This window comes from Motacilla alba, chromosome 3, assembly GCF_015832195.1.
Source record: "Motacilla alba alba isolate MOTALB_02 chromosome 3, Motacilla_alba_V1.0_pri, whole genome shotgun sequence".
NCBI classification, from domain to species: domain Eukaryota; kingdom Metazoa; phylum Chordata; class Aves; order Passeriformes; family Motacillidae; genus Motacilla; species Motacilla alba.
The window spans coordinates 108,834,160-108,855,334 of NC_052018.1; the positions used below are offsets into that span (position 1 = coordinate 108,834,160).

At 50.6% G+C, this 21,175-nt stretch overlaps 1 long non-coding RNA gene across 7 annotated transcripts in view; it reads left to right on the top strand.

The window, feature by feature from the left end:
- LOC119699796 overlaps positions 1-21,175 on the top strand; it is a 68,565-nt gene that overhangs the window by 9,681 nt on the left and 37,709 nt on the right. For 5 of the 7 annotated variants that reach the window (XR_005256536.1, XR_005256540.1, XR_005256537.1 and 2 more), the window contains exon 3: positions 20,442-20,537. This is a non-coding gene — a long non-coding RNA (uncharacterized LOC119699796). Of the gene's footprint in view, positions 1-214; positions 333-1,766; positions 2,090-20,441; positions 20,538-21,175 lie in introns of all 7 variants that reach the window. The other 2 variants (XR_005256541.1, XR_005256542.1) reach the window with 2 other exon arrangements.

Genomic DNA, 21,175 nt, shown 5'->3' on the forward strand with positions numbered 1-21,175 from the left:
AAATAAATGTGTCTGTTTCAGCTGGCCACTGGGAATGAATATGTGTAAATATATAAAATTGTGCTAAGGTTTCTGAAGAAGGTTTAACTGAGCATCTATGCCTTGGCAGCACAGCATCAGGAGGGGCAACTGTTGTGAGGAACAGCTCATTGCAGACAAGTGCAAGGGAAATGGCTTTCATTAATTCCTGCCTTTACGTTGGGCCCTGATCCAGGTTCCCCTGGGATAGAGGCAGAGCTTCCCCCGGACTGCAGCAGGTGTGGGATTGAGCCCTGCAAAGAGCCCGCTGGAGGGGACAAAAGAAGATGGAAACTGCAGAATTTTGGCCCTAGGTGTAAATGGTTTATGGTATTTATTTGTCTTTGTCAAACGCTGAGAGGCACAGCTGGAAAAGTGTGTCAAGTAGTTACAGTAGTTACAGAAAATGCAGTGGCCACAGCTCATGCCAGCTTGCCCCAAGTCTGGTTTTGTGCATTTTGGACTAGTGCAAGAGCCACGTCACCGTTCACAGCCAGGGCATAGCAGAGATGCTTCTGCAGTGGAAGTTGCTGACTAAATTGAGGGAGCTGCTATTTTGGGGCAGATATCCCTTTCAATAAGCATGACAGGGCAGAGATCCCTAGGAAAGGATGTTAAAGGTGTAGGTCCTTCTGAGCCTGCTTGGCTCACGGGCTTGGGGGCAAACTTGGAGTAAAAATACAACTGGTTTACTTGGGGAAGCTTCTCTGTCCCCCTGTGTGTTGTGATTTCTCTTTCATACACAAACCCCCACCCCTAATTTTAGGGGTAGGTTGTGCTCAAACATTCACAAAAGTAGAAAAGGAAGGAGGAGAATCTCTGGGCAAAAACGAGATTTGAGTTTGTCAGGTCCTACCCCTGCACACGGTGTGAGGTCTCATTGTAGCTCAGGCTTGAGGGATGTTGTGAACATTTTGGCTTTGGTGTGCAGCAAAGAACTTTGTGTTTAGGGCAGCAAGCTCACAGCTGGACAGGGGTGTGTTCATACTCAGATTTATCTCTTAAAGAAACTGACTTGGGCAAAGCCAGGCTCATGTGTCACAGAGCTCTGGAGAATTTTCTCTGGAGGGTTTGTACCAGTCTCAGAATTGGTGATGGATTTGTTCCCATCCTCAGGAAAAGGAAAGACATAATGGGATGGCAAAATGATTAACCCATATAGAGAACTTGCAAAATTAGATCTCTCCTGGGTCATTAGGCTGGACACTTGTGCAGCCAGAAAAGCTACAAAAATGGCTTGCAGTGTAAAAGATGATGCTCTTTAACTACCTGCTATAGCTGGTACCGCTGTAGTACACTATAATTTGATTTACTATTGATTTTCTGTCCTGCAGTTGTTGGCAGCAACCACACAGACCCCTTGGTTTAATGCTTATTTGCATGTTTAATTACTCTATAATAGTGCAATAATTACCATGTAGCTACAGAGGAATTACATGGTTGTCTGTACTCCGTAAACCAGTGTCAACCTCCTCTGCAAACAAATAATTATGCAGCTAACATACCTGTTTAACTTCCCCAGGAATTAGCAGAGGAACAGGAGAAATGCAGAAGATGCAGTTGCTGGGGTGTTTAATTAATTATTTATAGTTTTTCTGTGTAAAATTCTTTAGTTGCCTGATTCTATCTCCTACCATAATGTCAGACAATACAAACTGGAACCGGGGAAAACTTTGGTAAGGAATTAAATCTGAGCTTTATAACAATAACCAACGTTATTTCAGAGCCTGCTCATTCTGCATCTGCAGGTTGTGGTGGAACAAATGGAAGTATTTCCAAACTATTTCCCATGTGCAGCTCTGACTCCTGCAGCCACTTCTGGAAGTCGGAGGAAAGCCACGAGGTGGCAATGTGCGCCAGGAAATAAAGCTGCTTGGCACTTCTCAGGGATCAGTCACTCAGCCCTGAAATGCGGCTGGACGGACACTTGGCCTCCCACAGGAGCTGGAACAGGATTTCAAGCACCTTTTCCATGTAAAAAGTGTACATTTGTTTTCCCGGGACTCATAAAAAAGCTGTAGGGATGAACATCTCCTCCTCCTGCATTGTTTCACGCTGGTGGATATACTCAGTAATTTTGTGTGTTTGCTTCAGGCTCGGATATTCCCTGTGGATTGTTTGGAAAACATCTTGCCTCATGTTTCCCCTTTCCTCCCTGGGGATCTCTTTTGGTTTCTGTGCATCCAGCATTGCTGGTGCTCATGGCAGGAGCTCTCCAGCTTCTGACCCAGCCACCCCTCTCCTCCACTTTCCCTGGCTTGTGGTGGGAAATGTTTGCAGAGCGTGGCGAAGGAAGGAGTGCATTTCTGGGGCACAGCAGGACTTACCAGTGTGCTGTCCAAGCAATAGTGTACTGGTGATGGGGACAAACTGGTTTTATCCAGTGTAAATCAAGTGGCAGATCCAGTGTAAATCAAGATCTTGATGATCCCCAGGGATGCTGGGAAGCAGCATCCTGCAAGATCTCCAAAAGGTCGCTGAGTTTATTTCCTGTTGTGTTGCTTTGGAGATGGCAAAATGGGCTAAATTTAAGGGAATTCTGTGTTCTCCCAGGACTGGCGTGTCCCCAGCTATGCCTGCTGCAACACCCAGTACAGGGGAGGGACCTGTGAGGTGCTGGGATCCTGGGGGGACTCTGGAGGGTGACAGGGCCAGTCAGAGCAGCTTGCCTGTGGCCACTGTCCTGGCACAGGGTCTGCTGGCCACCAGCCACCCCCTGCACCAGCCACAGCCTGAGGAACACCCTGCACAAAGCTGCTGCTGTCAGGTCCTCGAAAGCCCACCTACCTCATAATCAGTCTCATTTCTCAGAGGGAAGGAGGATACTTGGCTCCCTGCTTTTCTTTATGAAGTCAACTCATTTATTTGCTCTTCAGAAGGGCTCTTTACAGCCCCTTCAGGACCACTGGTGTGTGGCTGTGGGATGGGCGGCTGCTCTGGGGCTGCATGCTGTGCCAGGGCAGCTCTCCAGCAGCAGATATCCAGGATATCTGCAGTGCAACACTGCCAATCCCCATCCAGGGGGGGCAACAGCAAAATTGGGTGTGACTGTTACCCCGTGTTCTCCTTGCAGCCCAGCCTGAGGCATTCGGACACGCTGGTGCAGTGCAAAGGCAGTGTTAATCTTCCAGCAGAACAAATGCTGTGAGTTATTGCCTGGGGACTGTTGATTCCCCTCTGAACATCTCCCAAACTCTGCCCAGGAGAAGCCCTGGCCGTTCTGCCTGTAGGCACCAGATGGCATCGTGGTGGAGCGCTGGGAGCTGGCAGCCAGCACAGGCAGGAGGAAGCTCAGCTTTGAGTTTTTCTGGGCATGGTTCCAGGCAATAATATCTTTTCCTACCAGTTGTGAAGGATCTGAACTTTGGTTCACACCAGAAGCTTAAAAAAGCAACTGTTTAAAAACTTGAATCCCTTCTCCAGCTTGCACGGTGCTTGAGGCATCCAAGTGCTCATGGGCTGCCTGTGGGGACACAGCGTGTGAAGGGACATGGCCTGTGAGCACAGCAGTGCCAGGACCTGGGGGCTTGGTGTGGGGCTGTGGCTTTCCCAGATTTTTGGAGGGGGGGTCGGTGCCTGTGTCACTGTCACTGGCAGCACGGGGCTCTCAGGACATCCCAGCAGAGTTTGGGCAGTGCTGCACAGCCTCGCTGGCACACCTCCTGTGTGTGGCTGCCTTCTGCAGGTGCTTCTGCCCCTCTGGCCACTCTCTTGTGTTTTTCAGCATGTTTTCATTTTGAACGTTTTTGCCTGTAGGCTTTGAAATGCAAGGTGGTGTGTCCCAAAAAGTATTTAGGTGCAAGGGTTTTTTTTTCCTGTGGAACAAGTCATCCCTTTAATTTTGGCTGTCTAAAGAGTGCAAAGCCAGGATTTTCCCTGTGTGGCCCCTCAGAGGGACAAGCAGAAGCTGCACACTGCCAATACATCCCCAAGCTTCCAGCCCTTTGATTTGAAACAATTGGTTTTTCTGTGGCTTGATAAGGGTTCCGTTCAGCACGGGGACAAACAGCAAAGCTGATGTTCTCTCCCACCAGCTTTGTCCCACGACAGGAAAGCGAGCTTCAGCAGCCCAGATGATTTCCAAAGGAATCGCCGGGCTGGGTGGGGAAGTCAGAGGCGCTTCCCTGAAGAATAGAGCCCGCAGTGTCTTCGCCGCAACACTGCTGCTGTTCTGTCCGTCTGTCTGTAGCTCTTTGTTGTGTCAACATCTGTAGCTGTGAGTAAATAGCTGCAGGCCAGAACGCAGCCTGTGCAGCCGCAGCGCCGGGCTAGGCCCGGGCCGGAGGCCGGCCGCACTGTGCCGCCTGTGTCCCGGGCAGGGCACGCAGGGGACAGGGCTCCCAAAGCCCTCAGCTGGGATGGATGGTGGTGCTCTGTGCTCCTCTGGCTGGCTCCTCGGCCTGTGTTCGATCCACAAGAGCCTCTGGGGAGAGGCTGCTTCACTGGGCTGAGCACCTGGGCCTGTGAGTACGGCAGGGCACAAGCGCTCGTCTGGTCCATCTGTGGAAAACATTCCAGTTTTCTCTTGTCACCCACCGCCAGAAACCTTTTAGGCCACGCTGTTTTATAAAAATTGTAAGTCTTTTTAAGTGTAGAAGTGCTCAGAACTATTAGGAGAACTCATTTTGGCAAGGGCAACCTGCTCTCCCTCCCTAAAATCCTGCTCTCCCTGCCCAGTGGCACCGCCTGCCCTCAGGCAGTTGCAGGCAGAGTGGCTGCAGGGCTGGACTTGGAGCAGAGGGTCTCAGTGGCTTGTGTGGAACCAGGCGGGCAGAGGGGCAGGGCTGGGAGGGGGTGCTGCTGTGAGGGGCTCCTACAGCCCCCAGGGATGCAGGGTGGAAGATTGACAGCCAGGGGCTCTGTGGCTCAGCAGCTCCAGGGACTGGCTAAATGTCACCGGCCGTAGGAGGGACACAGTCTGGGCAGCTGCCTTCCTTCCCCCCACTGGGAGCAGCCTGGCAGTGCTGGAATCACCCCGTGGCATTTCCCTGCTCGGGGACCTGCTAATGAGCAGGTGATCGTCCGTGTCAGTGAAACCTCAGGGTTGTTTCCAAAGGAAAAATAAGGTCACAGCTGCTTGCCAAGGAAGTATTGTTGTGAGCTGTTAGTTAGGCTGCAAGAGTAAACTTTGGAAGTTGTGCTTCATCTTTCTTCTCTGCTGGCTGCTGTTGTATCTGAAATCAAAATGCTGTTTTCCCTGGAGCTGTGTCTGGCAGCCCAGGCCTCTTGCATGCAGGGGGTGTTTTCCCTGGGTCCTGCAGTGTCCGAGCTGTTTGGTTTTCCAGGCTCAGCGTCCCTCCTGTGGGAGTTCCCATTCGAGATGGCTTTGCAACATCCCAGGACTGTCAGACAGTGCAGGAGAAAGCTGGGAGGCTGCTGACCCCACAGTGCTGAGGAACATCTTGGGAAAAGGGCAGGATCCTGGGCACCTGCCTGGGGCCAGGCAACAGTGCTACACATGGAGATGAAATGTCCAGGCTGAGGGCTGGAGCTTGGCTGAAACGTGCTCAGATCAAGTTTTGCCTAGATGTGTGATCAAATGTGCCCAGGAGCTGCCTTTGAGCAGAGCCACAGTGCCAGTGGCTGGGAGGCTGCTGGGGGAGCAGCTTGTTCCAGACCCCACAGGGCACATTTGCACCACAGGGCATGCAGGCTGGATCAGCTGTGCCACCATGGATCCTCGTGCCACCTGTCCTGCCCGGCCAGGTGAGGAGCTCCAGGGTTCCTCTGTGCTGCTGTGGTGCACAGCTGGAGGAGTGGGCTTGGGTAAATACGCTTATGTTGTGCTGTTTACACAGCACTTAGTTATTTTTGATAGCTAATTAGTGTTTTCTGTGTTTTGCTGGTTCTGCATTGATCTGATACACGGTACAAAAGACTGAACACGTGGGATAGGGCGTCCTTCACTTTGTCAGGAGCCTTCACCTGTCTTTGTTCTGTTGCGTTCAGAAATGCTGCACCAGGCCCACCAACCATCTCTTGGTTGCAGCTGATTTTTTTTTTCCTCCTTTGTAGGCTTGGCAGTAGATTTTGCTTCCATTGAGCATAAGGGGAAGACTTAAAAGCACAGAGGACTGTAAGGAATCTCATTTCACTGGAAGGTTGGGTTCCTAATTGCCCTTTGTGCCATTAAAAAAAATCTCCCCATATGTGTTTTGTTTTGTTTGTGGGCTTTTCCCTCCCCACGCGGGCGAAAATCGATTGATCAATGTTTGTTACAAAGTTATGAACAAACGTCTCGGGGCTCTTTGCTGCATTGATGTCAGGCGCAGTGTGTTCTCCTCGCTAACAAAATTAGTTGCAAAGTCAGCAGGAGGTTGGGAGAACAGAGCGTGGGGTTTGTTTGCATAGCACACAGTCTGGCTGCTGCTTAAATAACAAACCCTGCCTCGCCGCGCACACATCTGACCAGGGGCTGGCTTTTGGTTTTGTTTTAGGAATTGTTGTTTGAATAAAAGGTCATTTACTGCCTTACTGAGGGGAAAACAACAGCGTAAATGTACAGTGGTGTGCTGCACACTGCGGGTTTTCAGTGGGGCCACAAAGGAGACGGTGTGCGGGAGCTGTAAACAGCCCGCGGGCACACCACGGGTGGCTGGGCAGGTGACACCTCCACGGGACCCAGTGACACAGAGATGGGCTCTGGGAGGGGTTACACCTTCACCCAGGGTCACGGAGATGGGGTGTGAGGGGTCACTCCTTCACCCATGGTCACGGAGATGGGGTGTGAGGGGTGCTCACACCTTCACCCAGGGTCACGGAGATGGGGTGTGAGGGGTCACTCCTTCACCCATGGTCACAGAGATGGGGTGTGAGGGGTGCTCACACCTTCACCCATGGTCACGGAGATGGGTGTGAGGGCTCACTCCTTCACCCATGATCACAGAGATGGGGTGTGAGGGGTCACTCCTTCACCCACGGTCACGGAGATGTGGTGTGAGGGGTCACTCCTTCACCCATGATCACAGAGATGGGGTGTGAGGGGTCACTCCTTCACCCATGATCACAGAGATGGGGTGTGAGGGGTCACTCCTTCACCCACGGTCACGGAGATGTGGTGTGAGGGGTCACTCCTTCACCCATGGTCAGAGATGGGGTGTGAGGGGTCACTCCTTCACCCACGGTCACAGAGATGGGGTGTAAGGGGTCACTCCTTCACCCATGGTCACAGAGATGGGGTGTGAGGGGTCACTCCTTCACCCATGGTCACAGAGATGGGGTGTGAGGGGTCACTCCTTCACCCATGGTCATGGAGATGGGATGTGAGGGCTCACTCCTTCACCCACAGTCACGGAGATGGGGTGTGAGGGGTCACTCCTTCACCCACGGTCACGGAGATGGGGTGTGAGGGGTACTCACCTTTACCCATTTTTATGGAGATGGGTGTGTGAAGGCTCACACCCTCCTGGGTCCTCAGGCACCCTACAATGTAAAACAGGTGTCTTGGTGTTTCCAGGCTGGGCCCCACCTCCCTTTACCTGCGGGTGCATCCAAAGGTGGCTGTCCCCTGCCAGCCTTGGGCTGTCAGGGCACACGGCCTGAACGCCTGAGCCCCTCCACAGGTGCTGCTCCACGTGCCACCTGCTCTTGTATTTGTGGGGTTCCCAGATGAAGGAAGGAATGATGCATCTGACTCCATGTTCTTAGAAGGCCATTTTATTATTTTATGGTATTATATTATATTAAAGAATATAATACTAAACTGTACTGATGAATATATAAAGGATACTTACAAAAGGCTCAAAAGATAATAATGAAAAGCTCATGACTCCTTGTGGAGTCCCAACACAGCTTGACCCTGATGGGTCATTAAGTCAAAACAATTCACATGAAACCAATGAAACACTCACCTGTTGGATGAACAATCTCCAAACACATTCCAAGGCAGCAAAATACAGGAGAAGCAAATGAGTTAATACTGTTTTCTTTTTTCTCTGAGACTTCTCAGCTTCCCAAGAGCAAAATCCTGGACAAAGGGATTATTCCACAAAATATGACAGTGACAACCTGCCTTTGGCTAGGCGGGAAACCAAAATGGGTCAGGCACCTGTGGGACATCAGTGCCCAGTGTGACAGCAGAGCAGGCCCAGCAGTGCCTCCTGGCTGTGCTGCACCTGCTCTTGGCTCCCAGGTGGGTTCTGAGGAGCCTCTTATCTCCTGTTCCACTGCAGTCTTCATCTTTCTCTTCCCCTGCTAAATTTCAGCCTTTAAGTCTCGCTGTAGTATTAACCTGTCTTATGTTTTGCTTCGCTTACTTTCAGTGTTTGCGTGTTGTTTCTAATGTATGGAAACAAACGCCTGAATGTTTACGTGTTATTTCTAATGTGTGGAAACAAACGTGTGCAGGGAAGCTGTCACAGAATGCCGTTATCACTTCCTCCCACCTCTTTCTCCAGCGTTTCTCGTGGTTCTGCTGGAACAGCAGGAACCCAAAATGTGCCAAATGAAGAGATATCATTTTAATTTATGGGAGTTCTTAAAAGGCTCCTTTAGGTTCAGATTAAACCCTACTGCAGGTTCAAGGGAAAGTTTAAGAAAATCAATTTTCCCAGGCTAAAAAGAGCAAACCCACTGTAGTGTATATAGTGCCCTTTGTTACTGGAATCAATAGCTCTGTTCCCAGGGCTGAATAATCACTTTTTTATATAACATTAGTACACACACAGACTTATCTCCTCCAGACTTTGTTGTTGAACTGGCAGTAAAATATTTTTGACATTTAACGGTTTCTTGCTCTTATCCTTGTTTAATTTTTCCCTATATCTGAGCCTTGCTCTGAGCTTGAAATGGGGCGATTATTCCCTGCTGTGGCACTGGCATGGAGTACAGAAATGTTTCAAATTAACATTTTCCCAAGAAATCATAAGAAGTGTCAAGCATGACAGTAGCTGAATGCAACATCTTTTGGGTCTGGTTTTGGCTAGGAGTGTTTTCAGGCTGCCTATTCCAGAGTGCTGGAGTGAGAGCACATGTGGACAGGAGCTGTGTTCTGGAAGCAAATGGTGTGAGGAGGAGCTGATTGCCCCTGTCCTGCTCTGCACTAGGGGGTGTTTATTCCAGTGAGCATGGGCTGCAGGTGCTGTGAGGAACTCTGTCCCCCTTGCCCTCAGCAGGATTTTCCTCCCAGACGCTCCCACCCCTGGATGGGGATGGGAGCACTCACAGAGCAAAGGTTACAGACCCGTAGCAGAGCAGGTGTGCAGGTACCTGGGTGTAGGGGTGGGACAGGAGGCTTTTCATGCCCTTAATCTTAGTTAGAATATTGCAAATCGCCTTGCGAGGACACGAGCCTTCCACCAGCCTAGGAAAGGCTGACAGGAACAAAGGGGTTTGCTGGTTTGTTTCAGTAATTCAGGCTGATTTCCTCTCTGTGTTTTAAGCATCACCTTTCCCACTTACTGCCAGCAAGGCCATGATTAGGAGGGCGTTGTGCGCCGGTGGCGGTGGCTGTCGCAGATAATGGTTTGACATTTCGGATCACCCACAGCTAATCAGCCCGACGTGGCAGCACATCCCAGCTGGCCATTAGGGACGTGTGGCTGCCAGTCCCCTCGCTGCTAGGGCATGGGGCAAGACCAGGAGGGTTTCCATAGGGCTGGGGAGCCAGCAGGGCCTGAGCCACATGCCCTGCTCCGGCCAGAGCACCCCGGCTTCCCTGCCAGCAAGGGACTTGCTCCATCTCCTGAAGGACTGGAGGCCTTCCACCCAAAATAATGTGAACCAGTGCTTTCCACAGCTTTCTGATGTTCAAAGGGATGTTCAAAGAAGCCACATGCCGTTGCCAGTTTCTGGAATCCTCCCGTGTCCAGGCCTGGAAGCCCAAAAAAAAGAATAAAAAGGAAGAAATAACTGTCTTGCTTCTCAGGCCTCTTGCATGGCAGAGTTGCTTGGGATATTTCTTAAAGCATTTGAGCTTGTCTGCTGCTGAGGAAACAGGATTTCTGCTGAGGTGCTGGCCGGGCTTGGGATCTGCAGCCAAGTGGGGAAGAGCTGGGCACCCTTTGGGAGCTGCCTGAGCAGCAGGATCTGGCACGCGCCTCTCCAGGCTCTGATTTTGTGACAGAGACCTTGTTCTGCAGATTGCAGGGCTTTGCCTTTCAGGGGCTTTGCTGCTGCAGAGCATGCCCAAAACATGCTGAACTGCCAGAGAGAGATGCAGGTGAGGTCTCTGCTAATCTCCACTTAAACCTTCAAATGATTGAAGTATCCAGTGTTAGCGATGGCATGAAGAAGTCAATGTTGAGTGTGGTTCCTCCAGTGCCCACTTAAAGATAATGTGTTTTCATGGACACAGTTCAGCATATAAAAGACAAGTTTCTACCTGGTTACAGCACCTTGGAGTAAATGATGAGTGCTAGGACTCCTTTTTTGCTTTATTTTTTTTCCTCTTCAGAAACAGTGAAATCAAAGTCATTTACTATGGCTGGTGCTCCTGTCAGTAAACATTTGCTCAGCGCCCAGCTGAGGCTTTGGGGAGAAGGTGCCAGGTGTTTGCAGAGCTGGCTGGGTGTATGGGACAGGCTTTGTCCCCGAGCAGCAGCACTGCCTGTAGGTGACACTGGGACTGGGGCTGGCTCACCCAAGCACATGTATCCTATAATGCCATCTTCCTGCTCTGCACAGGGAGGTGATGCCGTGCTACCTGTGCTCATGTCTTCCAGATACATCAAAATGCTCCAGAGGCATATGGAGCTTGGGCTGGGAGAAGGAAACTATGGGTGGGTGCTGAGGAGATGAGGAATGAAGATCTCTGCCATAGTTGGTGGGAAATCCCCTCCGGAGTGCCCTGACGTGTCCTATTCCATCGCCAGAAGGATGTCTGGATGCCCATACTGCTTTTGGCCGCACCTCGTTCCTCAGAGCAGTTCTCCCTCATGTGTACCATAGGGAAACCACTTGTTAGGGAGCTGGCTGAAATCCCAGCGTTTCCCCGGGGCTTTGTGCTGCTCCCATGCTCCTGCAGCCCCTCCAGCTCATGGAAACGCTTCTTCCCCTGCACTGCCCTTCCGTAACTGCTCGGCTTCTGCGGAGAGAACACGGAGAAAGCAGCAACGACACATCTTTGTTTTCTGGGGTTTCTCCTCATCGGCTTAATTGCAATAACATTTATATCACATAATATAGTGCAGCAGGGTTGTAATTTTCCTATCATCCAAATTGCAGGCTGAAAATGCTGTTAGGAAAGGACTGTAGAGACTGAATTGCTGCTTTCAAAATGACTCCTGTTAACTGACAATGTGACCGGCAAATGGCTCCCAAAGGCGGCGTGGCTGGGAGCAGCCCGTGGAGCTCCAGCCTGGCGTGGCTGGGCACACGCTGAATAAAACATTGGGGCCTGGGAGCAGCTGTCTGTCTGCAAGCACTCCTGCTCCTCGCAGGGACACGCCAAGCCCCGTGCCTGCTCCTTGCTGAAGGAAACGCGGTTCAAACGGCACTTGTGGAATTCAGTTCCTGCTGTTGCTTTGTGAATGCTTCTGTGTCCCTGTGAGCCCCGTCAGCTTCCCCTGTTCCCTGGCTTTCCTGGGGCTGGGATTTCAGTGGTGTTCATGTGGGATGCAAGGGGCTGCTTCCCAGCAGGTGCACAGCCAGCCGGATGAGTTAGAGACTCGTTTGTGTAATTTAGGTCCCTGATGAAATGCCAGTGCTTCAGCTGTGACCTCTGAAATCCCTGTCTGCCTTGGGAAGCGCTGAGAGATGGGCTGCAAACTGCTGGGCCAGTTGGTGACATTTTCTTCTACCTATACCTCTGACTCCAGATAGGCTTTGGAAGTCCAAATGCCAGCAGTGCAAAAGAGGGTTTCACCCAAATTAATCCTGTCTGGTACTGGGGTTTCAGAAAAGCTTGTGGAGAGGCATTTTTGTGGGTTTTGAGTCAATACCTTCTGGCTGGGGTTGGGATGTTTGGTTTTTTTTTTAACATTTTGGCTGCTAATAGAGGGTTTTGCTTGATTTCCCAGTGAATAGTCCCACCATGTGTGTCTCTGTCTTGCTTCCAGGTTTAGTTTTAGCTGTAAGAAAAATAAAATCTGGTATTTGAGTCTCTTTTGAATTGTTGTATCCTGTTCCACACCACCATCAGGGTTTCTTTTTTCTCCTAAAGACCCCAAGCAGGGTTAGTGTAGCACAAACCATGCGGTGGCTCTTGCTCGTGCTCTGACTGGTCCACAAGTTAGTTCTGTAAATGTTACTTACAGTGAGTATTAAGCTCCTTTTTCCAAGCAAAGTAACTAAATGTGCTGGTAGTGAAGCCTTCTGCATGTATAATTCTGCCACAAAAAGCCCACAGAGGCTTTTGTTTATCCTTCCTTCCTTCCTTCCTTCCTTCCTTCCTTCCTTCCTTCCTTCCTTCCTTCCGACACTTCCGACACTTCCGACACTTCCGACACTTCCTCCTTTCCCTCCTCTCTTCCTTCCTCCCTTTCTTCTTCTTTTTCTCTCTCTTTCTCTCTTTCTCTCTTTCTTTCTTTTTCTCTTTCTCTCTTTCTTTCTCTCTTTCTATTTCTCTCTTCCTTTCACTCTTTCTCTCTCTCTCTCTTTCTTTCTCTCTTTCTCTCTTTCTTTCTCTCTCTTTCTTTCTTTCTCTCTCTCTTTCTTTCTTTCTCTCTTTCTCTCTTTCTTTCTTTCTCCTCCCTGGAAGAACTTTTTTTTTGCACATCACCAGAGCCGAGGCCTTAAAGTTTTGAAGCGCCAAGTGAAGAAAGCAATTTCATGCTTCACGCCACCGCTAATTTGTCCTGTTGTAATCTGCAGCCAGCAAGCCCCTTCCGCTGAAGTTGGGGATAATGAAAGGTTTAACTTTTCGGTTCTGTCAAATTAGTTTGGGTGGGGGGGAACGGGACGGGGGTGCAATGAGGCCACTTCCCTTTGGGGCTGTGGAGATTGTCTGTGCGGACAAATAAGTGAGCATTACAGGTGATTCCGTCCCTGCAACGAGGCAGAGAGCTCCCATTTATCGCCATCAAATGCATTAAGCTGCGAGTCAAAGCCCTCCGCTTTCTGCTCGCAGCGAGTCTGGACCAGAAGGCAATCAAGCCATAAGGGTCATTTTCTGCATGAGCTAACCTTTTCCTCTCGTAGGGTTTGAAGCCTTTGTTGACAATGAGATGCTCAGTGGGAACATTAAATTAACACTTCATATTCGTGGCTGTAAATTTACTGGCAAGCTGAGGAAAAGTCAGGGAAAACAAACACTCCATCATTTCTGCTTCATTTAGCTGCTGAATGGGGACACTCTCACCTGCAGAGAAAAGAGGTCAGGGCAAACAGGGATAATTTTAATCTGACTCTCAGCCTGGTCTTTAGTGGCGGTGGATTGTGTTGCGTTCTGCGCTGAAAGTAAAGGTGAGAGCGAGGTGAGAGCAAGAAAATGGATAAGTACTATGTGAAATGCTTCAGAGACCTTGCCACGGGCAGGCAGGGAGGGATGGCAGGCTGGTTACTACGGAAACTAGCGGGCTAAATATTATTAATTTTGCAAACTACAGAACCAGTTTGCTCTCAGATAATGGCTGCACCAAGATTTCCTTGTGCGGGCCAGCAGATAACCTGGATAACCTAGAATTCCGCCGGCAACAGCTTTAGAAACGAGCTGTTTTTCACTTCGATAACGATGCTCTGCGTGACTCCATCCAAGCCATGTGTTCCGTGTCTCTGTCTCTTTCCCAGGTCGTGGCGATAGCTTTCAAGGCTGATGGGCAAATAATGCTTGTCTGCTGCAGCGCTGACTAATGTGACAGCGCTGGGCTGTCACCAGCTGTTAATGCGTGTGACATCGCTGCCCCAGCTCCTGAAATGCTCAGGGTGTCTTAAAAATGCCTGTTTGTGGGTTTTGCCTTATTCTGTCGGCAGACGAACACAATAAATTCTGTGGAAAGGAAAACCTGGGTTCCAGAAAGGTGTTTGGAGGCACAACACATCTGACCCGCAGCAGCGCTTGGATCTGCTGGGGCTGCTGAAGCCGTTTGTGTCAGAGCAGTTTGTAATGGGGTTTGGATATCAGAATTATTTTTGGTGGGAGTTTCTTCTCTGGCAGGAGGTGATGATCTTGTTAGGGAGCTGAAGGGGCCGTGGGCTCCCCAGTAGGGCTCACCCAGAGCATCCTGCTGGCCTGGCTGAGTGTTCTGGAGCAGCGAGAGGGAGGCAGGGAGCAGAGGAGAGGAGGAGATTAAAGCAGAGACAGTGACAAGCCTGTAGTGAGGAACCCTTTCAATAGTCGTAGTCCTTGGCCTGCAAGGACAAACAGCACTGCTTTTGTTCTCAAACTCAGATTAACTTTTGGTTCAGGGGTAGAACTTGGAGTGACTCCGTGCAGCCGCGTCTCCCAGAGGGAAAAGCATGGGCAGGTAACAGGTGAAGTGCAAAGCACAAGGTGACTGCCACCCATCTATTCCTCCGACTCGCATTGGGGTGGCTTGTCCTCTGCTGCAGGGTGCCCAGCCTGCCTGTTCACCCCCAGCACAGCTGGAAGCATTGTTAGCACAGTTTTTAGGGCACTTGGGAGAAAACAGCCTTCACCAGGAGGTCAGATTTGTGTGGACACACAGCCCTTCAGGAAGGTTTGTGAGAAGAGACTTCCATGGAGGGGGGACATTTTTGTGATAGAGATGTTATGGGGAGTGGTGGTAAAGAGGTGAACTGCATACAATAAAAATACAATAAAGTCAAATACCGCTTATTTTTGGCCAGACAGTTTTCTGATCCAGCTACAGAGGATTGCAATACCATCCAGCAGTGCTACAAATACTTTAATTAGCTTTCCTTGCCTGCTGACAGGCTGGAATGAATGTCTGTTTACCTGTGCTCAGGAATTTGGAGTGTGGGCAAGGAGAGGAAAAGATGCTCCCCTGATGGTGAGAGGGGGAAGATTTTAAGATCCTGAAAGCAAATAAGGGGGAGGAGGGTCAATTAGCTAAAAAGTCTCTCTGAAGGAAGCCTAGTGTGTCTGGTAATGCTGCCCACGGCTTCCCCCCGGTGCCGTGCAAAGGGCAGCTGTGACATGGGCCGCCCAAGAGCTGAGCTGCTTGGGGTGGACAATGAATTCACAGATTGTCCATGGATGAGGGCTCCTGACACCCTCACTGAGGAGGGCAGCAGCACCACAGCACGTCCCCATGCCCGGGCATTCCTGCTGGTAGCCAAGGAGATGAGCTGAGGTGCCCTTACAGGCAGCTGCCAAGGGAAGGGAGAAGAATGTGGCCAGGCGAGGTGGGCTGGGCACAGCTGGGGCACGGGCAGTGCCCCTAGGCTGGCAGACAGAGAGACTCCCCTTGGCAGGGCTCCATGCTGGGGCCTCATCCTGGCAGGACAGCAAACAGCCTTCCCCTGTCACTCTCAAGCTGCTGGGGACACTCCGTGTGGCAGAAGAGAGGAAAGAGTTCTCCATGGAGCAGAGCATTCCCTCCTCTCTACCCTCCTGAGGAAAGGGGAGTGGGGTGAGGGAAGAGAAGCAGTGGGGCTCTCTGGTGTCCCATGCTGGAGGTGGCTCGATGTTGGAGATGCCTGAGCCAGCCATGGGTGCAGAGCAAGGGTTGCTTGGCCTCTGTAAAATATTTCCATTTATTTTACTGGCCTCTTCAAAGATAAGGCTGAAACACACAGTCCTGCAGTTGGGAAGGGAAAATAAAGAGGATCAGGCACGACCCCCACGCACACGTGATAATTTCTCGTCTTGGCTTATCTTGTAAGAATTATAAGATACTGAGTAGGAAATAAATCATGATGTCAGGACCAAATGCCATTTTCTTGCCTGGTGTGATTTGCAGCATCGCAGTCAAACCGATAGATTTCATTGCCTGGCGTAGGGTTCTCCCCTTTAATTGAATTATACCCCGGCGAGCGAATGGGATTCATTCTCTGAGATACAAGGAAATTACCATTTGATGAAACAATGCCTTACTCCTCGCTCACCTGCACAAACATCCTTCAGGAAAACTATTATGCAGATATCCTTGATTACAGACTATTGTTGCTTTTGATCTCCGTTTGCTGTGGCGGCACCCCGGGATCGCACCGTGAGTGCAGCGAGCATCTGAACGGCCCCAGCAGGGTTTGCTGCCTCTTCCCCCAGAACCTCAGAAGGCTGTTTTGGTTCCACTCGATTAAAATTCTCTCTGCTGCAGGCAGGCAGGACAGGCAGGTACATCAGTGCATCACTGGGTGTGTCACAGTGTCTTCAGTCTCTCCTCAGTGGCGGAGCGTTGCAGAATAATTTATGTTAAGGACCTGCAGGAACCCCATTTCCTGCTAAATTATTAACTTGGCTAATCAGAAATGACAGAAAGATTTCTGTGCCCTCATCTGTGTTGCTGCCACAGCTGAGCTGGTGAGGGCTGCACTTCTAGATCTGGAGTATTGGCTCCTGTCCCTGCAGCCTTTGAGGTGCATTCCTTGGATTTGGAGTGTTCAGTGGTCTTTGGAATTAAAACTTTCACTTAATTCCTGGTGCTCACAGTTGCGAGGAAACAGAGAGCCTTGAGTTCAAACCCCGGCAGGCAAGGAGAGAAGCCAATCCACGTAATCATGAATTTCCAGCTGAAGCTGTGCTTTGGGAGGGGAAAGGCTGATCCCTGAGCCTCACGTTCTTGGGGCCCGCTACACTGAGATGCTTCTGCAGCAGCCTCGTGTTGTCAGCTGGTTTGTGCAGGAAATACATAATGCTCTTAGAAAGACAGATTAATTACCTTGAATAAACTGGCCTTGACAAGCTCTGAAGGTTTTCAAGCCATTTTCTCTCAGTTCTGAGCACATGCCCAGCACTGCAGGTCCCCCCTTCTGGATGGGCTTGCTCGAGTGGGCTTCTAGTGGCGTTTGAAATGTGAGCTGGTGACAAAATTACAAGGTGGAAGGATGGCAACTAATCAGAGCACAGTGATGCCGTTTCCTAATTAATTTACCAGCAGCAGCCACTGATCTGTGCCATTATTAGCAAACTTATTAGTGCTGTTTGCAGGAGTTGCAATAAGCACATGGAGCTTCTCTGGGAAAACTCTGCCGCTGCCTCACCACCCTCACAGGGAAGAATTTCTTCTTAATACTGGAGCTTTTGAACCCATAAGCTCCTTCCGGGAAGAAGATTTTGAATCCAAACCAAAGTGCACCAACCTTCCAGCTGCTGGGAGGTTCAGGGAAAAGCAAAATATTCTTCCATTTGGGATCAGTGGAGGGCACTGCTGATAGTGATGGTCCAGCAGCTGTCCGGAGCTTTGCTGTGTCTCCCTTTGGCTGGTTGGGGAGCTGTGCTAGACCTGGGATGCAGCAGGGGGAAGTCCTAAGGGCTTTGCTGGGACTGGGCAGCCCCCCAGCCCACAGCCTGGCACTGGGATTCCGGGCAGCACCGTGTCCCTGCCCGTGGGAGCCGTGTGCCGGGCTTGGAAAGCTGTGACTGGAGCACACGCCAAGGGCTGCGTTTGATTCCTGACAATAAACTCGTGTTTGGCTTCCAGGCCAGGAGCAGCCTTTGGAGAGAGACTGGGCTTTGGCTGGGGCTGAGACATGAATGGCTCCAGCCAGCCTTCCAAGTGAGGAAATTACATTTTGGGGCTGGATAGGATTAGAGGAGCAGGCTCATTGCAGCCGGTGCATTCACAGAATCGAGCAAACTTTCATTTATGCCCCTTGCCTTGATCAAGGCTTAAGGGTTCGTCGCTGCTCTCTCATCCAGGGCCCTGTGGAGCTGACAGGGAGAGCAGTGCCTTGTAGGTCTGGTGTTTTCCTGCTGTGCAGTGGGCAGCTTATTTTCAAATTTGTGTCTAAGGGATGAAAATAGAATAAATTTTGGCTGGATGCGCATGTCCTGCAATTAATCTTTCGCACTAATCTGAGATGAGCAAGATCTCAGCTGAAGGTGGGATGGTTTTTAATCCCTGTTCATGTTCTGCCCGGCTCTGAGGCCTTGGGGTGCTCAGATCCTGGGTGTGGGTGGGCAGAGGCAGCATTCCTGGAGCAGGCTCTGTTCAGTCTCCGGAGGAATGCGAATTGCTCCGCTGCCAGTGTTTTTCCTGACCATCCAGTAACTTTGTAATTAATGTGTTAGCTTGTAATTAATGTGTTAGCTTGTTGCCAATTAACAAGCAAAACCGTCTTGGCTGCCAAAGGCTTTTCCACTCCCAGTGTATTCCCTTTTCTCTCCTGCCTTTCATCTCTGCAGTGGGGGGAATGCCTCCGATCCAGCCATCTGCCCCTTTGCTCCAGGAATTGTTGTTGTGGCTCCCGGCCTCCTCCTACCTCAGAGGCAGCCAGCCCTTTCCAGGCTTGCCGTACTGCTCCAGGAGTTTTCTTCCTCCTTGCATCTCTGATCCTGCTTTTCTTCCCTCTTGGCTGCTTGCCCAGCTCTTTGGGACCATCTCCCTCCATTTCAGACACCCAAATCCTGTTGCTCCATCCCAGACTCTCCCCATCCAGCTCTGCTCTCCTGCTCCATTGCAGCACCAGCGCTCCCTCACCGCATCTCATCCAGTCACCTCTTTATTCTCTCCATATGTGCTGTGTGTGTCTCTGGCAGGATATTTATATAAATTCTTACTCGCTGCCTCCATAAAATACCCGTTCGGAGAGGGGCTGGGTGGGGTGACCCAGATGCACAAGAGGAAATGTTTCATATCTCGAGGAGCACCGTCTGTGCCCCTTGGCAGCCCCTCCCGCCCGCCTATCAGATGTAGGGCTTAATGGGCTTAAGAATTAGAGCAGCTGCTTGGTGCAGAATTTATTGACTGGCTGTGCATAACGAGGGGAATTAAAATCCTAATTGGCTGAGCTGCTCCCCGTCACCTGGAGAATTTTTACTTTTCTCAGGGCTCCTGGGCTCTTCCCTCCCTCCTGCCTTGCTCGGGTCGATAGCCTGACCCAGGGAATCGCAGAACGCTTTAGGTTGGAAAGGGCCTTTAGGATCATCCAGTTCATGTCCTTGGGATGGTGCCACCCTCTTCCCCAGTGGTATCCAGGAGGAGGCAATGGTGACAACAGTGTCTGGTGTCCAGGCCCCGCTGCAGTTGGCCACCTGCTGCAGCTTTTGGAGGAGGCATTTTCAGTGGATTTCCTGGTGTCACCCTGCACCATGGCCAGCGAGGCTCTGTTGCACAAAAAGGATGTTAAAGTGTGCCTCGTGTAGCTGTGGCCACCAGGCTTTCCTGCTACCTCTCCTGAGAGCCAGAGCCAGGCCTCTGCTCTGGGCTCTGCTGCAGCTTCCAGAGACCATGAGAGGCTTTTCCTCCTGCATCCCTTGCTCTCAGAGAGCCTGAATGGGCACGGAAATGGCCTCACTTAAGGCTATGTCTCATTACTACATTAAGTCAACAACCACTTGAGTATCCAAGGATTTTGATCAAAGCTAGATATTGAAAGGGGGACAAAGAGTGGCAAACTTATTTGACTTCCACTTATTTCCAGAGCCTGTTGAGCACTCGGCTGTACTCCTCACTGGCCTGAAGTGTGCCTGGGAGAGCAGCCGCCTGCTCTCTGCTCCTCTGTGGTCAGAAGAGAGGCTCTAGGCTGAGGGGAGGGAGGGCAGCCTCCTCCCTGCCTGTGCCTCGCCTCTGGCACCCAGCAAAGGAGAGAGGAGGTGGCCCCCTGTCCTGTCTCTGGGGACAAGGGACCCCGTGGTGTGGCTGTCCTGCAGGACCCCCCCCCAAAGCTCACAGGGCTGCGCTGGTGGGACAGGCACCAAGAGCTGCTGGGATCTCGAGTGGGCATAGTCCAGAAAAAGGCAAATCCAGATTTCTGCCTCTTTCAGAGTCAGGTTTCTTTAATTTCATTTTCTCAGCGTGGGGAAAGGCAGCTGGCTTCTCCTGCCTGCCTGCAGCATCCTCTGGGGATGTGAAGAGTAAGGAGGCAGGAGGAGTTCCCAGTGTGAGCCTCAAACTCGGCCCAGTGCAGGCTCCTTGGGGACCTGCTGCACATGGGGTTTGCCCCCAAAAGAACTCTGAAATTTTGGGCATCCATCGTGCTGTGCCACATTCCCCATCTATAACACAGACCCTCTTCTGCCTCTGCCAGCCTTGTCAAGGCTGTGCTCCTGCAAGATGTTGGTGCTGCACCGACCTGCCAGCACAGCAGCACAGAGTCTTTGGGATTTTTTACGTGGAAATCGATCAGGATTTCGGATTCTGCTGGAGGCAGGACCAAGGGGTTTTACTGCAGAGCGTGTCGTAGTCAGCCCTGTCTCCTTAGTGCTCTGTACCTAACGACTCTGCAGTAAAAATAAAAGTAATCTACAGTAAATGTATCCCATGTCCTTATTTAATGATAAAACCCCCTCAGTGCAGTGAAAATAAACTGTTAGTGAGTCTCAGTAGTGTCTACAAAGAGGGTACTATCTCTTGGATTAATATGAAGTCCCTTCCAACAATTCTCAGTGTTATTTGCAGAGGGCTGGGAAACAGCAAGAGGAGCAGCAGCTTTCATGTGTTTGGTTTTTTCTTTCCCTTTAGGCACGTCTCAGCATCGTCACTCTGGGCTGAATCAGACCTGTCTGAGCATTCACCCTCCTGTCACAGAAGAAGCAAAGGATGCAGCAAGGCTCAGAGGTACTCCTGCTTTGCATTAAGCCCCACTTTTGTTACCATCCTGAAAACCCGTTGGAAATATGAAAGCAGAAACCTGTTCTGGCTGTGGCTGAAAGGCCATTGAAACCCAGAGAGCCCCCGAGTTTAACGGGGGAAGTCATGGTGAAGGCAGAGTGCAGCATGGGAATTTGCATTCAAGAGGGAGGAAAATGAGGGATTTGGGCAGAGAATAACTGATAGGTGCTGTGAATTCATTAAAAATGGGCTATAAAAGATACACTACAAGGTTCTGGTGGCAGACCAACAAAGCTTTTTTCTTCCCCTTCATTGTTTCTACTGTCACAGGATCCTCACAATAGCGGATAGTTTAGCCTTGTACTCCACGGTTCGTTATCTATTCTTCTATTTATTAATGCATTCTTGGGTCTTAGTGATGTGATAAACCATCCACGCTTTTCTTTTATGGTTTAATAGGATTCTTCTGGAACCCCCTCCGTGTTTACATAACCTTGCAATTCACAGTTATCTATCATTTATTTCCTACTTTGTGCAATCTTGATAAAGCCGTGGCGGCGAGGGGCGGCAATGCCCCGGCTGTGGGGTATCGCCCGTTTGGGCTCCTCAGAACAAAGCCTTCCTTCAAAAACAGGGTCCTTTCC